Source organism: Ursus maritimus, unplaced genomic scaffold (genome assembly GCF_017311325.1).
Source record: "Ursus maritimus isolate PB19 unplaced genomic scaffold, ASM1731132v1 scaffold_1, whole genome shotgun sequence".
NCBI classification, from domain to species: domain Eukaryota; kingdom Metazoa; phylum Chordata; class Mammalia; order Carnivora; family Ursidae; genus Ursus; species Ursus maritimus.
The window spans coordinates 25,635,488-25,644,427 of record NW_024423343.1 but is presented as its reverse complement, the minus strand read 5'-3'; positions in this window follow the sequence as shown (position 1 = coordinate 25,644,427).

Here is an 8,940-nt window from a genome sequence, read left to right as displayed (position 1 = left end):
ACACAATAAATTTATCTAGAGGATATACAATTCTATTTGTGAATTTGAAGAAGAACTAGATATATTTTTGAGAGAATCCTTGGTTTGTGTTGGGAATAGCAATATTTTATAATTAAATAGGACCTTGTATCTCTCTTTGCTTTATTATAATAGGGAAATATTGATTAATTAATCAAGTACCAATTAATCCTGTTAATTAATGGTAGAAAAAGATACATTTATAGACAAGTGACTTTTGAGTCAAGGTCTTTAATAATTTGAGGAATGCAGTTACCATATTTAGTACAAATATTATTCTAACCTGACAGCTCTTTCTTTTTCCAAGTTATGTATTGGTGTACCATCCAGAGTAACTAACTAACATAATACTGATATTTCTTTCAATATACAACCTTATTTTCATTTATCTTACTTTTTACAATATGTCAAATCACTCTTTTTGTAGGATTTTTATTCTTACTGTTTGACCTCAGTTTCTAATCCCAGTCAATTAACTTTTAAAAGCAAATTTTTGGAACCTTAGCACAGTCCTCAACTTTTGAATGCTTAATCTATGCTTTTTTGGTCCATAAAGTTTTCAACAATGTCCTCTTGAAATAATCAGTTTCCTAATCCGAGTTCAGATAGCAACAACATTACTTATCTTCCTCTTCCTATCAGCTGAAGATGATCTTGATGAGGTCAAGTATAAGTTAAAAAAAATTGACATCAAATAAACAATACCAGAATAAAACATTTAATTCTTCAAAACCCAAGGGAGTGCCAGGAGTTAAAATCCAAGTAGGCACTTTTGACTGTTTGCGGAATTCAAGGATCAGGATGTTGGCTTATTTTCTTTATCCTTCTCTTCTTCCTTCCATTTTCCATCGCCTTCTTGTTTTTCTTTCTTCCCCTCTAGAGCATTATTTTTCAGCAAAATCCTCGATAAAATAAAAAAAGGCACCCTGTTTTTCAGTGACTCAACTCAAACATCTAATCTGGTGGAAGAAATAGCTGTATGGTCCATTCATGAGAATTTGCAATAATATTGAGGAAGATGGAACTTTATTGTTTATGACTGCAGTTTAGGAGGGCAGAATACATCTTCCTGGACCAAATTCTCCTGAAAATAGGAGGCCAGGGAAGAAATCAGATTTACTATAACAAACGTACTATAAAGGGGGTGGAGTATGAATGTGCGTGGGTGACCTGTTTTTAGTCAAAAAAAAAAAAAGTCTTCTACGTCATTTCAATGTAATCTGCTGTCCTTTACTTCATGAAGTCGGTAACTTCAAGACATGTTGCGTAACTTGCTCCTTTGTGATCCTCAAAAATGTTTAATTTAAAGAGGGTCCAATACTCTCCTAGCACATGACCTGGATTACCATAGATAACCCCTCCTCATGGCCAGCGTTGCTCTTTAGAGCCTTGCAAAATCATTTGTGTTTGCCTTCAACAAACGTTAAGAAAACAAGCCCATCAGAGCTGTTTGTTCTGTTCAGCACATTAGAAGATGATTTTGATGCAACGATAATTATTGTGCAAAAAAGGCTGATGATAAATTAAATTTTTTAGCTTAGAAATATTTCACTTTTTAGAATGACAGTTGCCTAATGATTTGGTCATTTTATTTTATGAAATTTGTGCTGTAGCCATGTTTAGGCTGAATTTTAAGAAAATGTTTAGGCCAACATTAAGTGTAGAGTTTGATTAATATAACCTATGTAGCTTGCTCCACAAATTGTGCCATTGTTTGCAAAATTATTTCTACTTAAAATGTAGTAATTGTTCAGAACTCATGTTCCTACAGTGATTTCTACTAAAGGTTTTAGTTCTAGTATTAAATAACTCAAAATAATGAGATGACTTTGGCTCATTTAGGTATTTATTTCTTATATCTATAAAACAGCATTTGGAAAGAGGATTTTAAAGATCCTTTCAGCTATATAAAACCATCTATCTACATACTTTTTTAATATTCTGTCTGAGGAGAACTTAGACAACATATTTAAAAAGTTTTTCAATTTCCCATAAAGCATCTTTTAGCAGAAAAGAATACTGTTTCCTGATATACAGTGTCTGATACATGGAAATTATTCAGTAAATACTTCCTGAGTTAGTTATTCTTTGAGCAATTCTAGGCTTTATAAGCAATCATGAAAATTCAATGTCATTAAATTATTCAGGGTCTGGAATAAGGAACTTCAAGCAATAGGATGTAAGATAGAAAAATATAGAATATCCTTTGCTATTTTGGGTAAGTCTAGCTGAATCAGTTAGCCAGTGAGAGGTATGGCTCCCTGGCCAATTGGTTCTATCAGATAGATTACTGGAAAAAATGTATAGTTTTACTTCTATGTTACCTTAGTTATTTCTTATATTATTTTAATTTTAAACATGAAAATAAATCAGAAAAATTATGGATACTTTCTTCTCATTATTTGATTTCTATTGAAGTTATATTTTACTAATTTCCCAGTAACGTCATAATATCATACCTCTACAATCATGCAGTCTTCCTGTGAAATTGGATCTTAATTTGCCTACCCTTTCTAAGTCATTTCACGTTGTTGCCTCTGTTTTCCTCAGATATAATTGACATGCTAGAAAGAGGATGGACATTGGCTAAGAGCTGAGTTTGGATCTTGGGTTTGCAGCTTGTTACCTGTGTGATCTTGGGCAAGCTACTTAACTCTCTGGGCTCACTCATCAACTTTGTGATATAGGGGTAGTGTTCGCTGTGTTCAGTACAGAGATTGCTTTAAAGATTAGCAAATAATGTGTACCAAATACCTAACTCAGCACTTAGTAGGTGATCCACAAATGGCCAAGTATTTCAACTTTCAGGCAGGATCATATTTATCATCATTGGAGCCATTAAAATGGATTTATTTAAATACCTATTTGCACTTACTGACGTAATAGCAAGCATGTGTATATCTCTCTATATAAATATAGGTATATGCTAATATATTGTAGTTATAAATTCCAATGTTTTAACTTCTATTGTAGAATTTTTCTGATTTATTACCCACTAATTGCCTCTTTTTGGGGGGGGCATTCAAGAAGATTGGAAAATTTCAATTAGGAATCCTGCATGACATGATTTTAAATTTAATAGTCATCTTATTGTCAAAATTCCATTTTTAGTATTTTAAGTTATTTAATATTTAACTTTCTAGTGAACTTTGAGTTTTTTTTTCTTTATTTCACTCTAAATTCTTCCATGTATGGCCTTAATAATAACAGCTTACTATAACTAACTAGGGGGAGCCTGCTATGCTTTATGACTGCTACATATGCTTTTTGGCATATTTCCATATAATATACAATATATAATCAGTCCTTCACAGCTTTTATTTGCAGTTAGCTTTTCTTCCTCTTTTTGGACTGACTTACACTTGACCTCACTTTGCTCGCACTTTACTCTGTTTGTGTTTGGCTACACCTTTAATTTGCCAAGGTCACTGGGAATTCTGAATCAACTTCCTAAGGCATTGTCCACTCTGTTCGCATCCCACAAATACATAAAAAAGCTTGGTTTACTCACTGGCTAATTCACTATGTCCTCTTATGTTTATACAGGTTCTCCAGCAGATGTGTACGCACCTAATCCTGGTCTAGAATCTGTACTCGGTGCTCTTGAATTAAGGTAGATTGAATCTGAACATTTCTAGTCAGTCTAATAGTTATGACTTTTTTTTTTAAAGGTAGGAATTAGTATGACAAGATTTATTCCTTATAAATACACGTTGCTTGTGTAGATTAACCGGTTCTCTTTAAGGTACTTGCAAGTAGGGTTTCATTTATGATATCTTTTTTATTATCCTAAGATATAAATCACATGTGCCCTGGATTTTACATGTGAAACCATTTTTACAAAGCCTCTTTTCCAGCTTCATTTTGCACCTTCCTTTGTATCACTTCAATCTTTATGTTTTCAAATGTTAGATTGATAAGCGCATTCATGAAAACTGGTCCCTCACTCTCTATCCCTCTAAATGCCAGGTGGATCTTAATGGATGTGTCTCACTTGATTGGATATCCAAGACATCTGATTTTTAAAAACTCCATCATCTAATAACCTAATATCTGTCTATTGTTGTTATTGGTAAATCCTCTCTTTGCCAAACTTTATTTTATCTACCAGTTTATTCTGGTTTTTGTGATGGGAGAAAGTATATGCCTTTTATGCAGGTACAAATCCACATCACTTCCCCTGAAAGAGTAGCCTTTTTAAATCCATATCCTTACTTGTGATGGTGTTCCTTGCTATATTAGGCTAATAAAAATCAGAATTGAAACATAATAATCATTTCTACCTTTTACATTCTACTTTCTGGCATTCTTACTCAAACATAAAATAGAACTTTCTCTTTTGGGGGCGCCTGGGTGGCACAGCGGTTAAGCGTCTGCCTTTGGCTAAGGGTGTGATCCTGGCGTTATGGGATCGAGCCCCACATCAGGCTCCTCCGCTATGAGCCTACTTCTTCCTCTCCCACTCCCCCTGCTTGTGTTCCCTCTCTTGCTGGCTGTCTCTATCTCTGTCAAATAAATAAATAAAATCTTTAAAAAAAAAAAACTTTCTCTTTTGGAGGTGTTACTTCATCTTCTTTTACTCTGAATTTGTTTGCTCTGCAGACATACCTCGCCTCTTGCTTTAAAATTGTTTCTTCGAAATAGCCTGAACTTCTTTATTTCCTTTTATATTCATTGACATAATTTTGTTTCTGCTTAAATAAGTGTAATTGATCAGGCAGGAACTCAGTACACAAGAATCCATTCATTTAGTCAATCATTTCTCCAGAAGCACCTCTTGCATGCTTGTTCTATTAAAGACTTTTTGATAGATGTATCACTTTCTTAGCATTACCTTTGATTCATTACCTAGCAAGACACACTTCAAGAGGGCAATTGGCAGTTTCTGTAGTTTTTAAGAAGAAATTACTAATACCATTATTTTCTTTATGTTCCAACACTTGCAGCCTTTGCTCTCTAGGATGAGCTGGTCTCATTTCTTCCAGTTGGTAGCAGATCTCCCCTTGTTTATGTCAGTGGATCATCCAAATGAAGTAGATACTGAAATTAGTACAAATACTAATATAGGCTGTCAATCAGTGTTACTTGATGTTTCCCTTTAAGAAATATTCTTGATCTTTAACATGAACGAATTTAGTGATGGGAACAAAAAGATGTAAAAAAGAAGAAATAGTACTTACAAAAAGCACATGAAACTTTTTGACCTCACTAGTAATTTAAAATTTAAATGAAAACAAAATACCGTTTTCTGTGCTTAGATAAACAAATGAAAGATAATGCCTAATGTTGGCAGGGTGTATTGAGAGGGACACTCATATATTGCAATTGGTATGTAGATGAGTATATTCTTTCTGGAGAGAACTTGGGCAATAGTGACAAAAAATGGCAATATTGATATGCATTGTAGCAACAATAGAAGCAATGAAAATCCAATATTTTATAGCTCTTTCGATTAAAGTTTTAAAAGAACATGTAATAACATTGAACGTACTCTTGATATAATATTACCTCACAAAAGCATAATGCAAGTTGATCACAGTTTCAAAACTATGACCTTACATAGGAATAAGAAGAAAGTACAATAAAATGTTACCAGACTTTATGTTTGGGGAGTGGACTATTATCTATTTTTTCATATTAAAAAAAATTTAAAAGATTAAGTGAAAATAAATATCACTTAGTACTTGATATAGTACCATTTTTAATACCAGATATCCCAAAGACAAATTTATCAAATTAAATGCTCTTAGGGATTTGGAAGCCTGAATTCTTCCATTCCTCTTAAGAAATGATAAATAATTATACTAGTTAAGGATACTTTTCTCTTTCTCTCTCTCTTCCTTCCCCTCTTTTTTTCTTTATTCATATCCATATATCTATATCTCCACAAGGCATTTTCCAATTTATGGAAGAAATAAAATGCTTTCTCAGCATTAGATAAAAATGTTCAAGAATCAAAATTCAACAAAATAGAGAAACATTTGGTTTTAATGATATTTAATTTTCTATATGAGACTGTGCAGGGGCAAGTAGCCCAATGCTATAAACAGCAATAACTATGATAAATGTATCAATAGAAAAGAAGGGCTGAATTTATATAAAATATTTTTCTTTTTGAGTGAGTGACTTATAAGATTAGAGGATTTGTATCCTGGCTCATACAAAATACATTTCAAATGCACAGATTTCCCCAGGCCCCTGTGTGTACACGCATGCATGCCTGTCACCCTGCTTAGTTGCGCGCAGACAGCTTTCATGAGGGAAGGGCCAGGTAAATGCTATCAGAGGGAAAAAAAATCATTCCAACCTGAAAAATACTTTCTTTTGAAATGCTTTGATGAAATGTCTTTCATAAAAGTATAATATTTCCACTAAATTTTTCATCTCTAGCTTTAATGTTTGCTACCAATCAGCTCTTATCATCTCACCCCTTTGATCTATCCTGATGTAAACTCCCTCACTAACAATCTTTTCTTTTTTTCTTCAGTTTGGTTGTAGATTTCTGTCTATCTGGAACACTCAAATCTGAAACTACTTACCATTTTATTTATTGGTCTTTCCAATTCCCAAGGTGATTGTAGAATCATGATGAATGATTGAATCTTCTAAGTCTCTAATTCAGAATACTTAAAAAAGTTTCTAAATCTTCTGTCTTTCTTCTTTCATTTTGATGGAAACATGGACCAGAGCCTACATCCAGGGCCTTTTACTGACCCAAATGAAAGCCCATTACAACTCTCAGGCCTACATTTTTCTTTAGACTCTAGAGTCATGGAATTATATCCTAAAGTGGTAGACATCTCTCTGGAAAACCATGTTTAGTTCATCATGCTGTTATAAATGGTTATGAAGCTATTTACTACTGTCTTTTCCTTGTTCAGACTCTGAAGTCCTCAGTACGCCAACTGTCATATTCAATTGAAGTGGACGGAAAGAAGGGAGAAAATATACTACAACATTTACTGCATGAGTACTTCTTGGGTAATGGGACTATGACTGATTTAAATTTATTTTGCATTTAAAAAATTTTCGTAGTAAGTATAAATATATGTCATTTTTCTAATTAGAGAAAGATAAGCCTCACTATATATCTATATTGATACCAATATTGATAGTGATATATATATATATATATATATATATATATATATATATATATATATACAGAGAGAGAGAGAGAGAGAGAGAAAGAGAGGCAGAGAGAGAGACACACACACACAAGGGGTGAGACCAAGGCCTAATATAGAATTAGACTAAGCCAGTAAGTAGTAAGTACTGTTTTTAAAGTTCTTTGTACTCTGAGTTGGGAATATTTCTTCTATGAGTTTCAATGTCCTCCAATTCATTTTTTTCCAATTAATTCTTTCTTTCACACAAATTCCATCTCTGTTCGAAAACTTCCATGACTACCATGAACAGTATTTATGAATTAAGGCCAACCATTTTAAGGCATACAAAGTCTTCCATGTTTTGGTTTCTGTTCACTTCCCCACCCTATACCTGCAGCTAGGCTTTATCAGACTGTTTCAGCTTTTTTTTTCCCCTCCCATATACCATATGATTTTCATGTGTGTGTGCTGTTGCTTATGCCATCCCTTCTGTTTTTTTCCCCCTTCATCTACTTGCATCCTTCAGGATAACATAGTTCAGAATAGCATAATCCCATACTTAAATTTTACTGGACATGAGCAAGTAGATTTCTTTCTTTCTTTCTTTCTTTCTTTCTTTCTTTCTTTCTTTCTTTCTTTCTTTCTTTCTTTCTTTCTTTCTTTCTCCATTGCATTTGGACACATTACCATAACATTATTTATTTTAGTAATATTTATATACACTAAGGTGAGAATATTTTTTCAGTTTTCTGTCACCAGGGACCATGAAGTACTTAGGCTTCAGAGAATGTTTATACAAAATGCATTAAGTAAGACAGAAGATTGAATTTAACTTTGTTCCTTTTTAAAAAAACAAAGTCATCCTCACTCCCCCAGTTCCGGCACTCATCCTATGCACGTGAAGTATATAATCTCTGTGCCATTCTATGCCATCTTTTCCATTATGGGAAGCCCTGGGAGAGAGCTTTCATTTCTTGGCCTCCTTTGCAGGGCTACCAAAGGATGATGCTACAGTGCTTTCTGATCTACACAGACACATGACTGACATGAGCACTTCTTTTTTTTTTTTTAAAGATTTTATTTATTTATTTGACAGAGATAGAGACAGCCAGTGAGAGAGGGAACAGAAGCAGGGGGAGTGGGAGAGGAAGAAGCAGGCTCATAGTGGAGGAGCCTGATGTGGGGCTCGATCCCAGAACGCTGGGATCACGCCCTGAGCGGAATGCAGACGCTTAACCGCTGTGCCACCCAGGCGCCCCTGACATGAGCACTTCTAAAAGCCAATGAGACCCTTTGCCTACCTGATTAAACATGGGATTGAAGGGCTACGTGAATCCATTTAGACTTCGTTGAAGCACGAATGCTCAAGAATTTTATAAATGTAACATTTTAAAAACTAAAAAAATCTTGACTTAGGAATAGTATATAAAAATCAATGCTTGCTCTTGTTTCATATGCTTCTTATGAATCTTATAACTCTTAAGAGAGATATATAAACAGGCTGCTTTGCTCCAGTTGTGTTTTACTTAATATTACTGATTGCTTTAAAATTTGGAATACAAAACAATGCGATAGTAAGAATCTAATATACTACTTTATTAACTCAAAAAAGAACAATCTATATTTCTGGAGAAAATTCATTCTGATGTAATTTTTACTATATGTGGTTTGCATCGTCTTTTTCTAAGCAGAGAATGGTAATTCTTCAGGTTTCTTTGGGAATCCAAAATCTCTTTTGTGACAAATTAGGCATCACATCTAACACAAGTAAAAGTCTTTGATCTTTGGCATTATTAGAAAGTTACTACTCTTT